At 42.5% G+C, this 25,265-nt stretch overlaps 1 protein-coding gene across 11 annotated transcripts in view; it reads right to left on the bottom strand.

The window, feature by feature from the left end:
* The window catches only part of LOC122576008 (CUGBP Elav-like family member 4), a 557,322-nt gene that overhangs the window by 242,765 nt on the left and 289,292 nt on the right, over window positions 1-25,265 (bottom strand). The window contains exon 1 of one of the 11 annotated variants that reach the window (XM_043745687.1): window positions 1,248-1,288. The exons of the other annotated variants lie outside the window; for them this stretch is intronic. The gene's annotated coding sequence lies outside the window, so the exon portion shown is untranslated. Of the gene's footprint in view, window positions 1-1,247; window positions 1,289-25,265 lie in introns of those variants that run through there. 11 annotated transcript variants of the gene reach the window in all.

Raw genomic sequence — 25,265 nt, 5'->3', positions numbered from 1 at the left:
AAGCATGTTACCGAAATCATTTTTCCACTAAATAAATCCAGCCAGTCGCTCAAGGGTAGAACCTCGTAATTAAAATAAACGACGTGAAAGACTGCTAGGCGGAGTTTTACTGTCTCCTAATGAAAAGCCTCGTCAAGCATCCAATGTAGTTTTGCTACAAGTACGGAATAATTTTCAACCGTTTCCGTGGAATGGACGCCACCCGGAAAAAAATGTACCATGGAACGCTATTCACAGATTTCATCGTGCGACTAGCCATTGTTTTCTGCGGTCGAAACTCCAAAGCGCCGTGTCGGTAACGTTAGACCAATGGAATCGCAATCTCGACCACTATGCGCGACGGAGACGGAGGAAGAAGGTGGAAACACGGACGGAGACGGTATAGCTGAAACGGGTACCCTGGTCGCTGGTCGCGTAACATTGTTTCGTACCAACATATTGTTTACGAGTTCATACATGCAAAACAATAAAGGGATTCCGATATGCCGGTACGTTCTCCTCTCTCGTTCGAAACGAACCTATTCACTGCACCTTCGCTGCTACACCGACCGTAAGTTTCTAAAGTTTGCACGATGTAAACCGCTGGAATCGGATACGCTCGTCGGAAGGTGACCGGTAACTCACGAAGATCGATTCGATATTCGTCGCTTTGATTGCCATCCGGTGAATTTTAAACGCTCCAAGTCATCGCATTACGCGGAGTATTTTACGCAGCGATGTATTTTTATCAAGCGTAGTTTTCACGAAAAACGTCAGATCATACGATTGGAAATTCGAGCAACTTGGAATAATAAATATCATCTTGAGAGTAATATCGCGTATACGACATAACGGAAGTAGCGCATTCAACACTGGGAGAGATACAGGGCCATCATCGAAAGTTAATGAACCTTACGGTCCTGTCCTGGAAGGACGTCGAATGGACGTTTCGAAAAATGGCGCATTCCATCCTTGGTGACTGACAGTCCTCCAATCACGGGGATGATAGTCGACTCACAGGACTCGTTTACTCGCTCCAATGGATATTCTCGCATTTTTACTTTCCAGGAATTTCAATTTTTCCCAATCGTATATATACGAGGCATTTTCTGAAATCGAATGGACGTCAAGTCTCATCCAGCTCGCGGCTCGACGAATACCGATATCGCCGAGATTTTTATCCTTCTATCTATAGCGATCTACGACATCGCTCTTTCACCAGCGTTTACGATCGGTTCAACCTGCTTTACGAGCGTTCGACTTCTTACCTCTTTCAGTCTCCTTAACGACTGTCCGTTCCACGTCGACCTATCTCTATTCCCCTCTTTGTCCTGTTTCAATTCTTCGCTCCTCCCACCTTCGTTTCATTTTATTCCTTACTGAAAAAGACAACGCGATGAAGAGACGTATCGCTTTCTTTTATTGGTAATACGATTGACTCGAATTTCAATTCTTAAGTGAACACTACCGCAGTTAAATTTCGGACGAACAGTCACATAAACTGATATAATTATTTTATTCCGTATATACGTACTTCTATACGCTTTTGGGTGCACGTGAATCCGCACCTTTTTCGTATTATCGGCTATGATTCTACTTTTATATTTCATATATTTTATTCTCTGTAATACCAATCATTAAAATCGATCATATCGACCGTTCATTTTTATATCACGGGTAACATTGGCTATCTATAATATTTGTTGGCGAACGTTCTGTTCGGATGCACGAAGATCTTCACGCAGATGCAAAGGTTGTAAAATATTATGGTTCGGCCATGGTCATAAATGTAATCGATCGTAGCCGGTCGTACAACCGCTATCGGATCGCAAATCAAAGAATTTCCATGAGCCTACAATCATAGCTGGTGCGAAAATACAACCTTTGCCTTCGTTGTAGCTACATATACCACTGCCTTATGATCGTTTTCTTTTTACGGCTGACCATATAATTACCATTTAGTGTCTACAGGAACAATTCTTGCGTTTTATCATCGGTTGACGCGCTATTTAAAAAGTCGCGTGGTCTGTGCAACGTTTGCCCTAACTCGCGAAACCTGATTTCTTCGCAGCCCTTAGGGCCGCTCACGAGCACCGTTTGTTGGCAATCTTATACTACTTTTGATAATAGATGGGAATAACGTCGGATCAAGGAAGACAAAAGTTTTTCTCCAGGCAATTACAATTGTTCCGAATCATACTTCTCGTAAAATCCAAAGGACTCGAAACGAAAAGATACAAGGGGAAGAAAAAGAGCGGCTCGGTTGTTATTCCCGTACAACTGAACTTAATTCCGTAACTCGATCGGCCGCACCGGATAAAACGTATCCACTATTCTATCCGGTAAACCGCATTACCTTCGTGAACGACTGCGGTTCCTCGTCAAGGCTGAATTACTAGAGAGATGTAAGAGAAAGTGGTGGGTTGAGAGTGAAAGAAAAGATGGTGAAGGTAAAATAGGCGGAAGGACAAGAAAAGGCGAAAACGGGACAAAAGTCGAATGGAACGAAGACTAAATAGAATGAGCCGAGGAGGTACGGACATGGAAGAAACGGGAATACCATACGGAACGAAACGAAACGGAGAGAAAGAGGTTACCTTGAGACAGAGCTGGCGGGCAAAGAATGGTGGGCAGTACAGAAAATGAAATCCTTTTAAGCCAACCGGCAGCCCCTTTCCAACGTAAAGGAAGGTTCGTCTCATCTACGGTAGGTACGACATCGGCATCGGATTAGCGTAAAATCGAAGGGCGCTGACTTGGTCGCTCGTAAATTGGCTACAAAGTTTGGAGAGAAGGCAGAGACGGCAGTGCCGCCGTTCGCTGTACCAGCGGCGGCGAAGGTGGTGGTGGTAGTAGTGGTGGAAGTGGCGGTGTTGGCGAAGCACAAAGGGAATCGATTCCCGGTGAATCGCGATCCACGTTTCGGCTAGCTCTCTTGCTCCTATATGCCATTTTGTCTTCCCGAATCTGTGACCATCAGCATGCAAAGTGGATAAAGTTTCTAGACTACACTTTCCGTCGCCCTTTCTTTACTCGCTTCTCGCTTCCGATTCCTATACCTGGCCGCGCGCCACCATCACACCACCGCCACCACTGCCGACTCCAGCAGCCAGCCGCTATCACCACCGGCGTCCTTATTCGTTCGTCTCGTTTCGATTCCTTCCTATTCCAGATTGTTTCTCCGCACCTCGAATCTTCGTGCTCCTACTCGCTCCTCCGATGGTTCTTTCGTTCGTGTCTTTTCACATTTTTCGTTCTATTCCGTCGCGCTTGGACGATCTCGTCTGCGCAAGAGCTCAGACCGAGACTGACACCGGTTTTACAATACCGGTGTATCGATGCGCTACAACACCGATTTCAAACGTACACGAAAACCATCCGAATTCAAGCACGAAACAGTAGAATACGAAATTCCTTACGCACCGAAATATAAAGCCGCTGGAATATGAATATAATAAGCGCAGCGGATTCAATTTGAAGATATACTTTCGAAACTTGCTCCACTCGCTTCGATTACGTCCATATCGATCTAGCATGTTGAACTTGAACAAAACCGTACCTGCAACTGCGAGATTGATATCTTTCTTTTGCTTTTGTATTTGTTTTATTCGTTTCTCTTTTTTCCTTCTAATTACATTCCGCAACTTCAATCGAGATACTCTCGTTCCAGCCCAAACTACATCTCGCGACGCGCATCCTTCAAGAATATAAAATCACGGTATCCGTGTGATAATTTGAAAGGCTTTGTACGTTATATAAAATATAATGTAACTTTTGGCATAAAGTGTTTTTAATAAATTCCCTTAATATACCGACAGTTGCGCGTTTAACGCATAAACTCGAACAAATTGCGAGATCGATATAATTTTCGAAGTTTACTAAACGCAGCTCTGTATTTGCCGATGTATCATTATCTTCAGGTTATCGTTATGATAAAATATCGAACGCAACTGTATATCATATAAATATAATACTATCGTTTGGGAATATATTAATGATTAATAATACGTCGTGTCTTTCAGCGATCTAGATCGATATTAACGATTTTCGCTTAACGAGCAGCAATAATTTGCGTTATTTACATAAACAACAGTAAGTAGACGCCGCCGCCCTTCTGCAAACGATAAATAATATTTCAAACGGTGTTCGGAATAACGTTTCATCGATTGTCCCGATTACTTCGTTAATGTTCACGTATTATAAAATCCGTCGACCATAGCGACATCAATGTGTCATTATCCTCGCAAAGTATCGCGTGTAATAACATATCTTATCGAGTGTAATTACTAGTTGAGCGAAGTCGATTACACGTAATAATTCTTTCCGCGTAAACAAACCTTTAGATTCATTTCCTCATGATCACCTGTTGAAACGAATCTTTTATCACTGCTAATTATCACTTTATCACCATATACGTGCATGTGATTCTATCGTGTTGTATGCAATTTGATATCGGTTATCGTGACGCTAATATAAACGCCTAGATAGATGCGAGTTAAAGTTCAGATATACATATGTAGCGTTGCAGGAACGCAAGTGCATGCTCGTGCGAAGACAAACAGTTGTACGTGCCCTGTCATATTATCAGTTATATACGAACCACATGGAACGATCTAAACGTTATGCTTTAACAACGAATATATTAAGAGAAACGACTATTGGCGATAACTATTGCGTTACGACGTAATTACCTGGACAACGAGAATTAATATTCAGAACAACGCCCAAACAAGCTGCTAATGATTTTGCACGTTCAATTATATTCAACTTGTCAAAGTTATCTTAAAAATGTCGTCGATATATCGAGTTATCAACGAAACCTCGATATCGTCGATACTATAGGGAACAACATGACTAATGTGAATATACGAACGTTTAGATCGACGATAAATTAAATCGAATATTATCATAACGTATAGTTGGGTGTATAGTTATACTCGTCCAATTAAATTCCTACGATATAAAAATAAATACTTTCGTATCGATTGTTCGTCGTAATATTTAAAAAAAGGATGATTAAATTCGTGATACGGAATGGAATACAAACAATGGGGCACGTCGTGCAAAATTGTACTTTTAATTAAAAACAGGCAGGGAATAGTTTTTCTCGTTATGAAAATTTCACAGCTTCCATCCATCCAGTCCTCTATCCCGTTCGAAATTCCTCACTTTGAGGAACAACGAATTAATTTATCACGCTGAAACTCCAACGTCAATTAATATTTCCGGAGTTTATTATAAATTTACAAGGCTCGCACGGGCTCTTGTCATTCGTAGTCTCGGCGACGATCGTTTAAAACGCATCATAGATACGGCTACCGGGGAAAAACAGCGTTCCTATTGGCGTTACATCTAGCGCGTATCTCCCCCTATCGGAAGTGACATACGCGTCGGGATTCGAATTCCACGATTTTGCAGAAGAGACGTGGCCCTTGCTGTTCGTGCTACGCGTCAAGTATTATCGTATCACCTGTCGGTACCTCGATGATGCACCGATGGCAATTCAGTTGGTACAGCCTGCGTATGCTTGTTAGGATGATGCAGACTTCGTAGAAGGGTCGTGCAACGCGCAAATACAAGCGCGAACATGGACGTGTGAGCGCGCGCGTTCCTGCATTCGCACACAACGAGCCGGGGCATCGGTATTCGCGCGTAATAATACCATAATAGGGTCAATATATTAAGTCTGTTTCTCGACTGTTCGCAAGCAAACAAGCCACGCACAGCCTACGTACGAGCTTGTAAGATGCAAAGACACGCCAATATTATTTACGTCGGGGGAACACAGCACAGGACTACAGCATACACGGTTGCCGCAATATCGATTCTATAGATATTATTCTTGCACGCATCGTACTTGCTTTTAATATCTACCTGATACAAATTACAAGAGGACTTCGTTCGTACTGTTACGATTATGGTCGACTGTTCGAGGATGGCGTTTATCGCGAGAAGGAAGGAACATATTAGGAAGCGAGAGACGGTATGAGACATAGCGAAAAAAACATCTATAACGGTTGGTTATTTATAGGGAAGAGAAGCGTCGCCTTGACCTTTAATTCCCCTAGTCAACGGAATTTTGTTTGTCAATCAATAGGCTATATTTTAGTATCGGAATTATCTCGTTAGACGTAGTATCGCAGATTTCGAGCGCGCTATAAAAAAGAAAGTGACTAAGAGGGAACGATTTAACCGTATTACAAAACAGCTTACTCCCGTTCGTCGAGTAATCTTTCATCTTGTATCTAGCCAACGAATGGCGGGAGAAAGTGAAGAAAGAAACAGTAAGAAGAGAAATTGAAGTCGGTGAGATGCAGGCACAAGCCCTGGGCCAGTATATTACGGTATCCGGAGCCCGATCGTGCCTCGAGACACGTTATTCAATTACGGACTAAGAGGTGCAGAGCGGATGGAGGGTAACTCGGAAGAGCCATTTTCTCTTCAGTGCCCACTGGAGCTCAAGCTGGCTTCTATCAGAACGGAATCATAGAAAGACAAAACCCTACCAGAATTTCACTCCGGTGCTCCTTCGGAAGAAGGAGCCGGTGTACCGATTTGAAGGACAGTCGAAACAGGGCAGGGAACCCAACCAGCTGGACGAGATTAGGCAATCGAGATGAGGGTTCGATATATTGAATTATGGAGTATGTGCCACTGATTGAGACCAGCTTCGAGACGCGGATTACAAGCCGTCGTTAAGAAGATTCTCCTGTCTTGACTCTCAATGACAGCTATTTCTTTCCCGAAAGGTTGAAGATCTTGAGCATCCTGTTAATTTCCAACAAATGTTTCCAGACGACTTCCACGTAGGATCCCTATATCTTGTCCAAGTTTCGTGACATAGCACGTTCGCAGTTTAATAATTGTAGCGTAGACGTTAATTGACACTTTTGCGGATGATTCGTTAAAACAGCATAGGAGCACCGGTTGCGGAAACAAGGAGATTAGACGGTACTTCGGCAAGTTCGGCAAGTTGTATAGTACGAGTGATGTTAGTAAATTTGAAGCACAGAGAGGAAATTAAACAATCGGCGTGTTTCGGCATGTGCATACGTACATAGTATTGGTACAAACTCCGTGTTTAAACAGAAGAGACTGGTTCGAATATGACGCGATATTGTCTCGATTCCCCTAACAGAATAAACGTATGTATAATAATGTACATATGTAAATGGAACAGAGATATTTCCGATGTGGCGTCGATTAAACGTAGTAATAGAGCGTGGCTTGCAATTTCCTTTTTTTAATTCCGATGCAAACCCATAGCCGCCAAAATTTTACCCGTACTCCACCATTCGTCCGTTAATTGCCTTACCGCGGTATGGTTCAAAGTGAATACTTCCAATAAAGTGCAGCCGATTTTAGCGTGCATCGTTTGAAAAAATGTATTCTCCGAAGTATCGATACGCGACATAGTTTAAAGCTACCCCTAGTTCCGACGTACGATTTTAAATCGAAAGTAAGATCGAAGGTACAGATCGGCTTACAGCGTTCAGTGGCCATTTCGTTTTGGAGAATTTTACCAATTAACGTAATGATATCTGCGTATTCTACGTGAAACGTTATGCTTCGCAGAGCCAAGTATTTACGAAAATATTACTCGACGGTTCCCTCGTTGAGTGACGTTGCAATTAAACGCGAGTGAATTGTTTTTTTTCATGAAACAAAGGTAAATATTATTTATCGACGAACAGGTAATTAATCTGACAAAGGTTCGACAAATAACGTTAGCACACGAAAAACATTTGCACGTTCTAAAGCAAACAGTATGGTGAAACGTCGCAACTTCGACACGACCGAAATGGTTTTTGTGTCCTGACTAATAACACCAGACGTAATATCATTATATTTTTCAACTCTAGTATATGCCACCGTACCGTTTAACAATTCATGTCACAAGGAACAAACGAGTTACATTCATTTAATTATCCTCGTATCACATCGTAATATTCACATAATTTTCACCATTATTTTTTCTTTTCTCTTTCTCCAATTTATCAATAACAACTCCTGTGGCCGAAAACTTCAACGTTGATGGATAAAACGAAATTTTAGAGCATGTATAAAAATATGCAGTCTCCTTTATATAATTTTAAGGCGGTCATCCTACGAAGACTAAAGCCATGTAACTGGTTGAGAGAGAGCTTTGTCTTTGTTGGCCAAATGTTTTCCGCAAGACGTAACGAGGGAAGCGACTTCTTCGTAGTAGAAAGTGGCAAGTTTTAAAATCACCTTCCAATCGGATAAACGTAGAATTACTCTGATTTGCGCTGTGATTCCCCGTCGACACGGTCCTGCTCTTTCCCAACCCACAGGCCAAAGTCTGAGTAGCTAAGATGACAAAGTTTCCGCTACGGTAACGCTCCTGTCTAGAAACTGTTCCGTTATTTCTCTTTGCCAACTTATTTGCAATCGAGATATAATGTCCCATTAATTTTGGACATATTACCGTCTACATCCGTTTGCGAATTCTTTCCGATCGAATATGCATTTTTAAGCGATGTTAATTAAGAATAAGCAACGCATATCGAAAGACGATTTAAGATAAAGATAAGCCAGACATCCGTAAATAAATTTTAACCCTTGACTTTAGGAGCGACTTGGATATTGCCAATTTCCCGTGAATTTAATAGCAATACGTTAAGTAGGTCGTGCGCGATATACGTTGTTGCAGCTTGATATTATTAGGTAAACGTTTTCAATTGTTACGCAAACTTGGATGGATAATCGCAAACTGCGTGAGCAGCGACGTATAACTTAAACAGTTTGGAGTACTGTGCCAAATACAACGGGAAACTAGAGATTTCACTGCAACCTTAGATCGCTTCATAAATATCTTTACGCGCTCCTTCTCTCGAGTGATTTATAAGACGAAAATAATTTCTCGATGCAAAGAAAGTATCTTCATCGATTTCAAATTTATTTGAACAGACTACTTACGTGCTCTCTTATAATTGAATGAGCGAAATTCGAAGTCAAAAGTGGCCGATATTAATATTAAATCATACACGGGCATGAAAGGCTAGCGGAAGATATTTCTCGACGTCATATTTTTCGCTTTCCCCAAAAATCGAGAAAAGAAGAGGAAATCGAGCGTGATGTCGCATGGGCGTAGGCGCGAAATTATCCCGTCATTGCATAAATGCATAGGCTAGGTGAGGAGGAAGTGGGACGCGGGTCGAGCACTTTGTCGTGTCCCCTAAAATATGGAGGCTCCATCGGGTTATCCTGGTCCTTCATGGATAAGAAAAGGAAGACTTCTTACATATTGCGTCGGCACTGCATAAATGCATGTTATTCATGCAGCGCATTCGTAGAGCTTATTTTTCTTCCTTTTTATCTTCTGCGGTTTCCGTTCCCCCTCCCCCTCTCCTCCCTCTCGTTGACCCCTTTGTTTTCTTCTTATTATATCGGCGTTTTCGTTTCCCATTTTTAAATATACTCGCATATATATGCACGCGTTCACGTAATTATCAGCGTATAATTTGTTAATGATATAACATTCAAAAGCATCGTATTTGTTTGTAAAGAGGCACGAATACCATGTCCCTTCTCTTGAAATAGTGTGGACAAACCACGGTCTGCACTTAAGCGATTGCTCGCACCCATTGTGGCTTTTTCCAACGAAACGAAGATTCACCGCCCCGTGGCGTAGAGCGCGCCATGAGTACGGAGCGTGAATCCATTTTACTTCCGAGGCGGACTCCACATAATAGCCGTTAAGAAAAACATTACTGGTATATATCACAATTTGTTTCTGTCAGTTGCACGTGGAAAACTATGAATACGACGACCTTATTTATTGGCATTAAACTGTACGTCCGTTTGAGAAATGCGAGTTAATTAAAACTGAAATTCAAGTTTGCTCTCGGAGAAGTTATAGAACTCTTCTAGAAACGATGATATTAGATCAGTTAAAAGTTTTACCATTTAATTAGGTAGAATTTCATTTGCTCACAACAAATGAGAATTTCCGCAATCAATGCGAAAGTCCTTCGGGTATTCTCTCGTACACGTTGTTACGTAAAGTAATTGTATTTTCAAAATTCTCCAAGTATTCTGAAGTTTCTCACTATGTATTAAATTCTCCGGAAAGTGCATATGGGAAACCCTAGGCGATGCGACGATTCCCTCATTTAAAGAATAGATCGTATTATAAACCGTGCTGGCCGTGTTTAGCAAAATTCAGCGAAGAGTTTTCAACGCGCTAACACGTTCAAACACCATGTGTTGAAGTAAAGTAAGTTGAAATTATGTAAAATCAATGTACGCACGAAATAGTTCATTTTCTCTGGCTGATAACAAAATACGTTTGCAAGATGGGCCCAACACAGTGGTGTGTACGTACACGCGCGAAGAGGGCGGGAGAAATTCGCAAGCGGAGATCAAATTAGACATTGGTATAGGCGCGTTATTGCGGGCTCGAATTTGGCAAACGAGATATCGAGGATTGGTCGTTCGAAGGGGAAGAGTTAGGATAGTCCCGTGATCCTTAGAGCGAACACGAAGGGGTTGAATCCGATCGAGGGGAGGTCACACGCGACGAGATGGTGCTCTGCTCCGGAAAATGACCTGTCACTCGCGACACGTCCCTTCTTCACCCCCTTCATGTTCCGCTGTGGAACTCTCGGTTTTCTCCTTTACCTTCTATCGGGTCCTTTTCTTTTTTTTTCTTTTTTTTCATTTTTCTACTCAGATCTCGTCCTCTCTATCTCTCGTCTTTTTATTCAAACCCTCGTGTCATCTAAGAATCAACCGACATTCATTCGTTGCATCGCAGCCGGAATTTAAGAATTAGACGACACCTATAATTAGATTCCTCTCTTTTTTATACGAGCATTGGTAATTGTTCTTTTACATTGTTTTACTTGTAAATTCTACAATAATCGTAATATTTGATGCGGATCTCTCTTTATCAGTGAGTTAGCCTTCTTACAGTAATTTTGCGAGAAAAATGTACCTAGACGTAGTTAATGCATGTTTCACATTACAGAAATAGAGTTACAAACTCTTTGTTGTAATATCAAATTTACACGGAATACAGAAACGATTGTACTATTTGCTCGACGGTATGGTTTCAACAAGCAACAGAATTTCGGTACATTTTTGTTTGATGGCGGTAAAAATTCCTCCAAAATGTAGGACATGAACTCATCGCTTTATTCCAACATATCGGTACGGTAACGTATTCAAACACTGAAAGCTGTTCAGGTTTAAAGTTGCTGGATTTAACAAAGCCGAATTTTCAGAATATATATTCCAATAATATTATACGCGTAAGTGTATGTGCCGTAAAATTGTCAGGAAATATGTTAGGAAATGATTTTCAGAGTATCGTTGCAAAACGCTATACAACGCAACGTGGAATTTCTAATACAGCCGCGGCGGGGATGATGTTAAATAAAAAAGCGAAGAATAGAAATAAGGTATATTTAATAATTATTCGCTGGATGGTTCGATATGGAAGAAGCAAATTTTAAGGATTGGTTAAAATCGCGTTTATTGGATCTGTATCATTTAAAGTCAGTGCACATAAATTGAAAAGTTGGATACATTATAAAAGTAAGTTTAGAGTGGGATTATGAAAATCGGTTTAATTGCGGTAGAAGAGAGAACTGAAGATCAATTGCGCTCCATTAATATGCAGCAAAGACGAAAAGTAATAATAAATGGTCTTGTTGTTGATCGCCCTGAAGGTAAACGAAATGAGAGCTTATATTATTCTAATTAAGGTCCCTCGAGATAAGAAGCTGTCGTTAGTGAAATGGAAAGATAAAGAAAAAGAAGTAACCCTCGATGCAATTTACAATTAATTTCCAACCTTTCCTTCCGTAATATCATCGCAGTCATTCGTCAAAGAATTCAACGAAATTTTAAAAGAGCGTTACATTACTAATACGATTTTATCGCATTCTATATACAGAATAATAAGACGGTCATCATCTGTCAAATTACTCAGCTGTAGAATCTCGCTACATGTGTGTTACCCATCGCGGAACGGTTCACGGAAAATTGGATCGATAAAATTGGAAAGCTTTAATGTATTTTGCTAACATTCGTTAATTCCAGATTACGTCAAAAAAAGAAATAACAATACGAAGGATATGCTTCACGGGGTCGATGATCCTCGACCCATCCAGAAATTGAAATATGCTGTAGCTGTCAACTTTCGTCCGAATAATAAACTTTTTTCGTCCAGGAGAAATTTAAATTGCTTGCTATCGAAGACGCTGTTCTTTATTCAACACCGTCGCCAATCGACGCCCTAACATCATGGAATAGGAGACAAATCGAAATGAACGAAGAAAAGAGCCGTCTTCGAAGCCCCATCGTGAATATCGGAGTAGACAGAGAGACGTTAAAGTGTGGATATTTCTAAGAAATCCAACAGTATGGAGCGATATCTCTTTCATTCTCTACGAAATCGGAAAACTTGCGAATTATACAAAACATTTATCTTTATCGATCGTACTTAAGTAACATGCATTTTTAAACGATCTTTTGTATCAGATTCCATAAAGCTCGATTTGCTTAAAATTATATACATATAATTGTATCCATTAACGGATATATCGACAAACGAATGCCCATTCTAAATGATTGTTGGCTAAATCTTTCTTTAATATATTGACGAACACGCGAGAGAATATCTCCTCCGTTTCTACCTATAAACGTAGGTGTCGCGAAGCGCTCTTCTTCTTGCCATTAGACTTCGCCAAAGTTCCGAGACAAACGTTCTATCCTTTGTTTAAAGTTTCATTTTCACCTGGCTTTTCGTCGTCAAATTGCTGCTACCAACGTACACATATTTCACTACGAACAAAGCGAATTTTAACGCAATGCTTAGAAAATGTTTCTACTGTATTTCGCTTTGCACACACAATATCTTAACCGATGATGTATATTATAACTTTTATCTCTCAGTTTGTTTGCCCTTCGCGACGAAATTAAGACGGATAGAACGTTAAAGCAGAACGAGTAATTTACCACAGAATATATTTAATTCTATAGAAAAGTAGCAATACATCTAAATTTTCTTACTAAGTAACATACTTACCTGTCTCCTTTGATATGGATTTTGTCGAAAAAAAATGAATCAAAGAATATCATGCTTCGCGGATCGACGTTAGTCGCGAAATGTCCAGTTGCCAGTTCAATTACGTTTTATAAAGTTCGATAACGAACATGTTGGTTAGCGAGAATTTCTAAAACACAAACATTGTCGCAATTCGAATGAATGGAGGAGGGATGATTCACGTAAGAAGGCTTCGACATACTTCAGAAGATGTAAAATGCCGACAGTGCCGTACTTACAGATCTCGTGCCCGAATGGTATGTCAGAGCAGATCAATACATTCTTGTACGCCTCACCGAATTCGCACGACAAGAGTTGCTGGCTGCTGGGTTCGTACTGTCTGTGACAGCTTCGAATATAGACGGAGACCCAATAAATCCTTAACGGTAATACGAGTAGTCTTGCGCTTCCAAATTCGATTACACGAACAGAACGATTTTACCTTTCATATGGTTTGCTCTAGATATGCACACCCTTTCACGATAATATATCTATCGGTCTCCTGACATTCGTTGCACAAATGTTCTCAACGATCGATATCTTAACGTTGTCGAGTTCAGACTGCGCCGTTAATTCCTTACTCTCAAATATCTACCACTTAGACGCTATCGGGTGACCGAAATAGTAGTCGAAATTAATCGTGAATATTTAAAGAGAATTTAGGCGTCCTTGCGATAAAGCTGCGGCATACACGATCGTCTCTTCCGAACGTCGAATTCCGTCGGTTGTTATTTCCTAAAAATTGGCACGCGTCCGGTTCTAAAATTTCGCAGAAGCGAACAAAATCTGATACGATGTAAACAAACTGTCAGAGGCAGTTTCGCAGACAAAGAAACGTGAATTATAGGGTACGTGGTGGTGAATGCAAACACTAGACGGGAACAAAAAGAAAATCTGCAAACGACGTACTTGAAGGTTCTCTTCTACTTTGGTAGCCAGCAGGCATTATCGTGCAGCCGTAATTTATATTGGCATACTCACGCTCCCCAGTTCGAGGGGTAGTTGTAAGAACTTGGTATCTAATGTGTATCGCCGCTGGTGGTGCTTGCCGCAAGCTCCTATAACCCGAGTTTTCCCCCCTGTCCGCCCTCGTGGCCCATTCCAAAACTCTCCTTTACCCTTCTTCCTCGCTGCTTTATCGTTACATTCGCCCAAAATCTATAGGTTGGTCTGGATACAGCGCAACTAATCCTAATTGTTCAGAAACTTTTCAGATACCTCTCTACGTAAGTTCCGAAGTTAAGTACCGTGAGGGTTTCCCAACTGGGCCGAGTCATTCGAGCGTCGCCAATTGCATCCAACAGCAAGCAGTCCATTATTAACCCTTTGCGAATAAACGCAGTCGAATAGGCGACGTCTCACTTTCACGATTCTACATTCGATCAAAATTATTTCCTTGAATCCGAGTGTCTCGCTATTGTCCTATCGCCTTTTATACCCATCCTTTAATTTCGATATATAGTATACGTTAAAAAAAAAGATAACAGCGATGAAATTACGTTCTGCCGTTATAATGGCGTTTTCCGATGCTGTAAGCAAAAGCGAAATGCCACTTATTTAGCAGCATTTATCCACAAAATTAAAGCTGTTAACCTTTGACGGCGTGCGAGAAACCATTTTGCATTTTCCATTAGAGGCACTCAATTTGAGACACATAATAAATCTTGATGGTCGGTTTATCGAATTCGCGGCTCCAAACAATACCACTAACTTTGCTCTACGATGAATTTTTACATCGTTATCTCTTAACTAACGGCTAATTCGCTGGAAATATTACCCAAGATCTACGCGATTAAACAGCGTCCAGCACGAAGCGTCAAAAACGAGTTTGTTGATATCACAAGCTTTAGACGAATCGATGAAACCAGATCTTCGTCCAGATATATATCGTTTCGATGTAATTGCGTTAATACGATTAGAAAATCGACAAATGGTCGACTCCTTGGTAAAGAGCGCTATTTCCCCACAAGGAAATCGAGAGAGAGAGAGAGAGAGAGAGAGAGAGAGAAAGAGAGAGGGAGAGAAAAAAGGAAAAATTTCGAGGAATACGCGACGGGTGGAATAGAGAGAGGAGGAATGTCGGGGGAGGCTTAAGTCGAAATGGGAAGGACCGCAGCACAGATCGCAACGTGCAATAATGCCTTTACTCGGAATGCCGACGGCACGTGTAAGCCCGGCTGAACGATGTAATCCTGCCTGTAAACCTCGGGTGGACCGAAGCGAAAAAAGAGAAAAGGATGCGAGATTAAAAGCGACAGACCAGCGAAGACAGAGAGGAGGACACGGCCAGCCAACGACGAGAAAGAGTCGAAACGAGCGAATGACGGGGTCGCGGGATGAACGAGGGAAAGAAATCGACGTAAGCGCAGTAAAATCTATCGAATCAGTTTAACGAGTGTACGAGGGCTATAAATCAGTTGGCGTCGTTGTTTTTTTCGTGGATCCGATGGGCGAGGGCAAACCGTGACGAAGGACAAGGGAAAGAGGAGGAAGCCGGACGGGTCGCGGAGGCAGAAGTGTCGCAACGCAACACAATAAAAGCCGTTGCCAATGGTAGACGGGAGGGCAGATGCATTTTACGAGGCACACTGCACCGATGTCCCTTCTCACCCTTCTCGCCGTTCTCTACCCCGCCCACGCTGTCCACCTATCTCACACTTTCCTTTACGCTCCCTCGCCACCATTTCTCCATTTTCCTTCACCGTCTCGTGTCCGATATTTCGAGATGCAGTTGACCGCGCGCTCGCCACTGGACACGTCCGGTGAATTGATTTCGGTTATTTCCCGATCATGTAACTTGTCGAGGCCTTTACATGGACAATTGATTATTATTGCTATTCCGATAGCCGACGATCTGGATAACGGTCAGCTTCGATGAGCACTCCCTACGGGGAAACCATCCGAACCTTTCTGCAGGAAAACCGACTTCCGCTTCGCCTATCTCCCTATGGGATTCCTAGTTCTGATCCGGACTCGACCGTGCGTAGGCGGACGTCATTATTGCCCTAAGCTTCGCGTAATCTTCCGCGGACAGCGGCTTCGAAAATACGTACCTCCAGTTGCCCGATATAGCATCGTATTAGAATACTATTACACGTGTAAAGGTATTACCGAACAATCTCAGCACCCACGATGAAATCCTAAAAACGTGCAATAGATCGAAGCGACACAGCGCGTAGCGAGCACGGTACGATATCGAAAAGTACGAAAGAAATATTTTACTCGTATACGTGGTTACTTCGAGCCACGAGTAGAGTGAAACGCATGGAATAAATATCGAGTAACGAAATACGTACATCGCCTTCTTTTCGGTTCGAATCGTTTTGCGTAATTTAGCACTGCAACAATCGGAAGCTGAAAATTTTCATGTCGAACGATCGTAGCCAGAATCGTAATATAGGTGCACCGCGTGTCTTGTTCTTCGCGTGCATTTTTCCCGAATTTCGTCCGCGTTACGCATCAATGTGAAACCGTTCGAGACGGGGAATTCAATTAACAAAACAGCGATTGCGAGACAAGCTGCTTGCGGGACCGACATCGCGCTCGTATTTCACCGAAGCTCTGCTTTCCATTGGTGAGAGAAAAAAAAAAAGAGAAAAAGAAAGAAGAACGGCTCGGGGACAGAGAGAGAATGAGAGGGGTGGCGCGAGAAAGAACAACGGAAAATGTTTCCGCCAAACAGCACGAATTTATGGATGAACAATTCTATCTCGTTTCAGTGGAGCCCTCGTGCTCTCGTTCCTTCAGTGCACACAACTCTGTGTACGCTGTGTACGCCCAGCCTCCTATATCCTTTCGCGCATCTGCGCCAACAAGACCGTGCAAAGGTCGCGTGACTCGTGTGTACACCAAACGGTAGACACTATGAATTATCGCTGCACCCTAAATATCGTACTGGCTGGCAGCGCCGACCGTTCTCCGCCTTTTTTTCACCCCATTTCTTCCTCGACCTACACCGCTTTTCGAATCCCCAACTGGAAAAACATTGGTCGACTTCGCGATTTCTGATAGCGGTTATATATCCGTCCGCTTTGAATTACCGATCCGCATTGAACTACCGTGCATCTGACAGAAGGAATAAAAAGGAATCCGACCGTCGAATTTGAATTCCGTCGTTCGTTCCTATAAGCTCTCCGTTATGGCGTTAAAAGATACGTTCGCATAGGTTGCGTGAAACGCTATGAGACTTTTCGGCTTTAAGAATGATTTCTTTAAATTTTTTCGACACGGTTGGCACGCCGTGCGCAACGCGCAACGACGGCTACATATGGAACGGGCGAGAAAGTCCGAATGAGCAAATTACGAAAACTATTTTCGTATATTTTTCTTGCCGCGACACGGCGCAGCTTTCAAACTGCGATTTCACGGCTAAAACGTAGCTACAAATGATTGCGGTGTACCAACACAGAGAGGTTCTGACGTTTTCATTATTCGATTTACAACCCTTTCTGGAAATTCAGCGCGGGGCCATGACATAAAACTAACTTTGCCGAGAGGCGAGAGAACACGTGGAGCAACCGTAGCTGCCAGGAAAAATCAATTTCGAGAAAACTCGACGGTTCGTATAAAAGCGGCTGACCATCGGGCGTCCCCGTTCCCGACTGCCGAGAATATTTCGTACAAAATTTTGTTTCGTTACTTACCAGTGCTTTCGTGACAACGAATAGGGCATGCAAATTCCTCGATGAGATTGATCGGGCACGAAAATCGTTCGATGCGCGTATCATCTGCAATATCGTTTCGCGAGATTCGTCTCTTTCCGCGCAGTGTTGCCTGTTTACAAGGAAAGAAATGAACGCGTTCCGTTCGAGATCGTGGTCTCCCATAAGCCGAAACTTGGACATTATGTCGAGTAAAAGTGAGCCTCGTAAGCCACACCTGCGTCTGGCGCAAGGAGGTAACGCGTGTATAAAAGAAGGTAATACACATGTAAACGGTTGTGCCTGCTAGAGTTTGAAATTCAATGGCACAAGTTGAAAACTAACGTAAATGACAGGAATCTTTGGCGGTGCTCGAAGGCATTTTTAAATGTAAATGGCAAATTACATCTTCAAGGCATTATTATTAAAGAAATAGATCTATGGCTACGTAAAATGCATTTCACTTTAAAACTATATCGTAGGAATATGTACATCGAGTAAATACTTTGAATTCGTTTAGCAGTAAACGTTGAAACGCGTGAACGGCGTAAACATTTCTGTCGTAAAACATTTCTATATTAAAGCGCTTTATTTACGCTAGTTACCGATCAACATTCAACAAGTGGAACTAATTGAAATTACTCGATTGCTCTCATCGCTGATACGCTAAGACGAAAGTTTTGTTTACTCGCTAGCAAATTTTCAACAGTTTGCTATGAATTCAGAAGCTTGTAGTAACGTAACAGTAGGCGAGACAGATTGTTACGCAGGCGCGCACAATTTCCGTAGAATTGCTACTGTTTGGGTGCCTTTGAACCCGTTAATTTCGAACGTTCGTGCGGCGAAATCGTGACGGATGTCAGACCGATCGGCTGCGGAGGGTCGTACCGTGGGGCAAAGCACTGGGGCTCGGGTAAATGCACGATTTACGCATTCGACTGGACACGAGTTCCGTCATTGGCTTTATTGCTAGTAAAGTCTATATTGCCGAATGACTTTCGAGTAGAGGGCACCTGGGGCACGTCTGGAAAAGCAGTTAAAACTCGCGTGAAGCACGTGAATGCGTTTCTGACTAAAAGGGAGCTTCCTTCAGCGAAGGAAAACAAGCGTTCAGCTACTTTAACGATGGTGAAATTACCTTACATCGAAGCAATTTCTGTTTGTTTATAAAAACGCTTTCCCATCTGCAATCGCGTTAAATGAATTCACTATGGGAATGTATCTAATTAAGAAAGGTAAACAACGAATGAAGCAATTTATGCATAGCACCTACGTTTAACCAGGAGATTTTTTCATTAACTCCCTAAAGCTTTAAAAGTACGTGTAGTAATGTGTTTGAATGTACCTGAAGCTACTTTAATGTCGGAAACATTTAGAGAATATGTGGTTATCGTAATTTTCTTCGTACATAGTACTTTGGAATAGACGGAACCGACCCTGGTATAATAGAGTATAAGCGTCGAAACCCCTATTCCTTTTAGCCTGTACTCTGTACATACCGCGATATGTTACGCGCCACTCCTTAGCCATAAATTCAAACCCTCAAGACCTATAAACGGTTTATTTGTTCGTGGTCCCTTTAACCACTTTCAAAGGTTGTCTTACGTACGTGGCCCTGAACGTCATGGTTCAATATTTTCTCAACAGGGTTATAACATTCGCATTGTCGATCGTTACTAGGTGGCCGGTACCGTGCTCTATCGCGATTCTAAATGCAATATCGGAGTCCATAAAATTGGCGTAAAGCTGTTTGGCCGTCTGTTCGATCTGTCGTCGATCGGTGCTGCTAGTTTGCTTCTGTTTGAAGGGTGCAACACGGGAGGGCCGAGCCAGACTCAGATCGAATCAAGGGAAATGGGTGGGAGTGCACGAACAAGAGGGTTTTCAAACCGTCGACAGGGGGCGGATTGACCCAAACACCTCCACGGGCACGGCTTTATAGGTTGTAAAGTTGTAAACTACCGCCCAAGAGTGTTCTATGAGAATTTCTGGTTACCCTGATCATTAGAACGGAAACGGTCTAACGTCGTTAAAGCTCTAGAATCTCCGGTTGCATGATGACACGGTAATATCGTTGTCTTCTTTTAATAACCTTTCCTTTTTATTACTCCAGCAATCTACCGAACCACCTTCGGCATGCTTTAAAGGCGACAGAGTAATATAATGGTTACAATGCTGTAAGCACGGAGATTTTCACGTCGTCGTACGAAATTTAAAGAGACGCAGAGATTTCAAGTAGAGTCTGAACATCGATAACGTCTTCATTTTCATAGAAGACTAAATTACGACGAACAAATGCGCCATGGTAAAGCACTATGATCACAATCGAAGGATAAAATGTTTATTTTATCATCAGCTCTATCGTCGGTCGCTGCAATATGATGCGTTTGATCGAAGTGACCGTAGCCTATAACAGATCCGAAGAGAAGTGACGATACGATATTCAAAAACGTAAATGACTGAAACTCGATTAGTTTGATTTCGCTAACAGGTACCGTGCGCATTTGGAAATTCGTTGCCACGTCGTTGCACGGTTTTCGGTGTAATTCGTTTTAAGGAACTGTTTACCAACTAAACGTAATGGTAACGGTATTCCGAAACTGGACGAAACGTGGAGTCAGAAACAAAAAAGGAAAAACGAAGAGAGAAAAACCAGCGAGAGGAATGAAACGGAGCGAGAGAAAGAGAGGAAAGGGAAGAAAGGAAGCGAGAAAGAAAGAAAGGTCTGAGAAGAGGCATCGATAAATCAATAGAATATGGTAATGCTGCAATTTCAATAATTTAAATATGTATGAAGGAAAATGGAACAATCTGGAAGGTAGGGATCTGGCGGAGTGTGGTACACTGAATCGCGCCTAATGAGACGCCTCGGGTCTCACGGGAGAGACTGTTCTTCTCTTTTTCGTTCGCGGTGGATCTCCTTTCCCTTTCTTTATTTCCAGCAACTACTGTACGCGTATCGGAAGAAGACGGCACGTCGCGGAGCCCACGGAGAGGCAACTGTGATAAATAAAATAAATTCCATACCGAATACACAGCTCGCGACGAAATGTCGTGGAAACCGCGCCGCGTAGCGCCTCGTTACATCGCGCTTCTGTCTGCGTAACCGACGACGACTTCGCATTTTGACGGGCTGCGTGGATACACGAGAAGACGTTGTCTCTCTGCGGGATGTCTGCCACGAATTGGTTTTCCCCGCACCGTGGTTGCAGCGGAAAGAAGAAGAGGGGCGGAAGGTAAAAAGAATAGAGCAACGTGTATTCGATGTGGTACGATTATGGCCAAGAAAAGTAAGGGCGTAGTCGCTTGGTGAAACTTCAATTCGAATTCACAAAAACGTTTCGCGGCGGAACGAAACCTACGTCGAAACGAGACCTGTATCTCTTTTCTATTCCCTGCTCTTTCGTCCGCCACCCTCACTCTCTCTCTCTCTCTCTCTCTCTCTCTCTCTCTCTCTCTCTGTTTTTCTCATTCCTCGTTCTTCTCTTCTACCGAGCGACCGGAACGAAAATCTCCGTCCGAGGAGTCTTTTCAGGAAAACGATAACGCAATTGCGTCTAACGCACTTTAACCGAATAACGCGCCAAATCTTTAGCTTTCCTCGAGAGACAAAAATACGTTTCGCTATGTGCATCGTTTGAAGAACGAATATCTGAAATATTTTCATCTTCATGTTTTATCAAACTTCTGTCGCCTTTTTTTTTCGTAAGACAAAATTTTCCAAAGAGCAGATGCATCCTGCTCGTGGTAATTCGAGTTTCCATTGCTCTGATACGCTTGTATACGCGTTGCTTCTTTAAATTAACATCTTTCATGCATACAGGCGTTACTATGTCAAGCCGTTAAACAACCCATTTGCACAACCTCGTTCTTGCGATCGCGAACGTCATAGACTTACAATGCGCATCAATCAACGACGTACAATTGATATTATCGATAGCTGGCGTTCCCTCAAATTGTACAAATTATCGATCATTATCGATAGATTTAACATTAACAGCGTTCACACATTATAATTGACCGCCAGAAATGGTCGGTTTTGATTTCCGGGATTGTAGAGGATGGGTGTAGAACCAGGCTGCGGTTCTCCATCCGCGCACTTCTTCCCCTTCTCCGCAGTTCAAGCCAGAAGCGAATACAGGCGCGCGTATCATACACGGTATTAACAGGAGTTGTGTTGGTAGAAAACACGAGAGTATTGAATTTTATGAAAATTAAAACCGTGTTCCACGGCACACCGCTGGAATGAGATTTCCCTTACAAAAGTATAACCAGATTTTGAGGGAGGACAGTTACAAATGCGATCGACGAAATGTAATTAAAAAATAATAGCAGTAAATCCGGCAGACCGAGGCGTTCCATTACAAAACATCGATTGCGCACGAATAAACGAGCGAACGAGCGTGGTACGTCTGCGCTACTATCGCCCGTGGGACGAACGTATACGTTCTTTGGCTTCTCCATTATCGATACGCTGGTAAATCGCCTCGTTGATAATATCTCGGTCGAATCAACGTTAAAGGGAAGAAAAGCCTTTTTGTTTGCCCTCGTCGAATAAAAGTGACCACTCCCATAAAGACTACATTCGGAAAATTGTTTACTCCGAACGTACAGTGATCGTCGCGTCGCGTTATCCTCTTCTTCCGCTTCGTCTCTTTCGTCTATACTCTATATAATATCCCTTTTGCCGGTACAAAACATATACGAACAGTTACGTTTACGACACATAGACGCCTTCTTTCCTATCTACGGTTGTACCGAGTACGATCAAGAACTCTCGCGAATTGACATTTTTCTCAGGGCTGAGTAGATCTAATCATGCTAAGTAGAAAGTAAGGAGAATCAGTGTCGCTAGTACAAGCATACGTGGCATAAGAGATAGAAAGAGAAATGGATAGACAGAAGGGAGAGGAAGGTAGAAAAGTGCAAAGAAAAACAGTGGATACGTATGTACATCGATGTGTGTGCGTGCATGATCAGCCAACATAGTATCACGGTACACTCTCGGTACACTCGAGGTCCAGTTGTGCACGTGCTTTGTCCCTTCATGCAATTATTTACAGGTCACGTATTTAAAAGGACGCCTAGAGAGTGTGTCGTTGTTGCGCCAAGGGGGAACATGTACGAGATACGTTTCCGTCCCTTCCTCCTGCGAGTTTCCCTCGCGGCTACAGCTTTGCCTTTAATTGCGAACGTGATTGGTCGCAGCCGTGCGTTTCATCCCTCTGCTCGGTTCTGCCCGAGATGAGGACGTCTCGAGACGCCTCCGGCTGATTTCACGTGAGATTGCTCGATATGCCTAACGTTAATTCGCAGTTCAATAATTGTTCCTTTGTCGCTTCTCCGTTTAGCGGATATAAAGTAAATCCCGATGAAAAGTTCCACAAATACCACACCAATGGTAGCTCACGATCATTTTCAGGGAAGCTTGTCCACCGTATAATTGTCTATACCTATCTAATACGTTATCAAACACGATAACGTTGAATAGGATACGTTGGAGAAGCGTCGATGTTTTATCACTACCGAAATATGTACAAATATGATTGACGGAATCAAATATCATTTTCTATTAGTGAATTAAAAAGCAACGAAAGAATCGACGGTACGAGGAATATTTCAAGTCTATCCGTAGAGACCAGACCGACAATCGTTACAAAAGGATACGATTCGCTGGTCGTAAAATGGGATCCGGCTTAAATTAGCATTCCCGGCGAGATTCTTCCGCGTTCTTCGAGCCCGCCGACGAACGCGTCATTCTTTTCGCCTATCTGAAACTAATTTGAGGAGGGGGGGTTAAGTAATTTAAACGTAGCGTGGAGCAATTAGAAAGGCGCCTCGGTGTTCCGGAGTAGTCGGGGGTGATTTAGGGATACGATCTCGGGCGAAGAATAAGAGAGAGGGTTAACTATAGCGTGTATACGCGGATAAGACGAACAAGACTGGTACAAGGAAAGGTGGGAGAGGAGGATGCGCGATGGAAGCCTGTAGAAAGCAAAAGTGTAAGAGAGAAAGAGACGGAGACGGGGGTAGATGTTTGAAGGCGGGAAGGAGAGAAGTGAGATACCAGGCAGGTAACTTCTGGTAAGTTGGCCCACACCTACCAAGTAAAACGGAGGAGCAGAGGGCGGAGGGTCTGAAATATACGCGCGAGGATGCGAAATTTATGTGTAGCCACACCTGGTTAGTGCTTACATGCGAAATAGTCTCATAAATTTCCATACGCGAACCGCCGGGGCTTAAATTCTACCGGTGCCGAAAGCCGGAATATTGGTTAACATTTCTGCGTTATATTCGGCTTTTGTGAGTGTTGCCCGGCCATCGTGCTCGATGACAGATGAAATGGTAAATGCCTACAAATTTTTCCATAAATCCGTAACCAAATACCACGTATCTATCTATATGCTTTTTTCAGGATTAGAAATGATCTCCTGTTTGATACATGTACGTACATGCTACGTACATATGTATCTACGTTATATATAAAATATATGTATATCGATTGAAAATACCTATCCGTTCGATCATCTAGGCATTTGTCGTTTAATCGTACAAATCAACGTAATTCCATCTACGTCGGACTGCGTACATATTTTGTCAGGGATTCGCACGAACTCAAGGAATTGAATGACATAGCTTTTCGTCTACCCCACTTGCTTCCCTCCCCTCACTCTTTTACTTTAAACGTTTAGCAGCAGGTGCACTTAATTACGTAACATTCTGCATATTTAATTTTTTCTTCTATCTTTCGCATACGTGCATTCGCGTATCCGGTTAAACGTGATCTGACCTTACTCCAAATGAGTTTCGCGTGAGTTGTACAGATTGAAGATAGAATTTTCGCATGTACTGCACGCTGATATAAATCAAAAAGTTTCACATTTAATTTTAGATGGTGAAATGTGAAATACACGCGAGTGATTTTCGAAAATCGTATCGAAAATCTACCGATTGCAGAAGAGGATTTTAGAAATTTATTAAGAACGATTCTACGAGTTAGGCTGGGTTATTTAAAAATTTGTATTTCCAAACCATTCGACGTTCTTATAATTCGGTGCACGCAAATAGAGGTTCGAGAGTCACACACTGTAACAGAAAAGGAAAGAAAGAAGGAAGGAAAAAACGATATTGACGGAAACAGACGGGAGCAACAAAACCTGCTGTGAGGTCTGGCTCCGACACGGGGATTTGTCGATCGCTGTCACGGCACGAGAACCATGGAACAGTACGGCGAAGAGAGGGTCGGAGAGGACGAAATGATTGTGCGGTCAGCACCAGCAATCAATGCCTCTGCGTACGGCACGCATGGAATTCGATAACACTGACCGTTTTCCACGGTCTCTTACGTACCAAGGTACCCTACTTTGAATCGTGCGTCGGAAAATTTACGTATACGTCGGTATGGATAAAATTGAAAACGAGCGTTTAAACGACTTACAGCAAAATCGTACGTGCAACTATTTTTGCTGCTATCGCTTGTTTACTCTCAGCTCATGGTTGGCTCATGAGATTCAAATCCTACACGGTGATGACTGAAAATGCGAAAAATAAAAAAAATGTCTTATCTCGCC

This window comes from Bombus pyrosoma, linkage group LG15 (genome assembly GCF_014825855.1).
Source record: "Bombus pyrosoma isolate SC7728 linkage group LG15, ASM1482585v1, whole genome shotgun sequence".
Lineage (NCBI taxonomy): Eukaryota > Metazoa > Arthropoda > Insecta > Hymenoptera > Apidae > Bombus > Bombus pyrosoma.
Note: the sequence above shows the minus strand (reverse complement) of the source record. Positions and strands in the feature narration are given on the sequence as shown.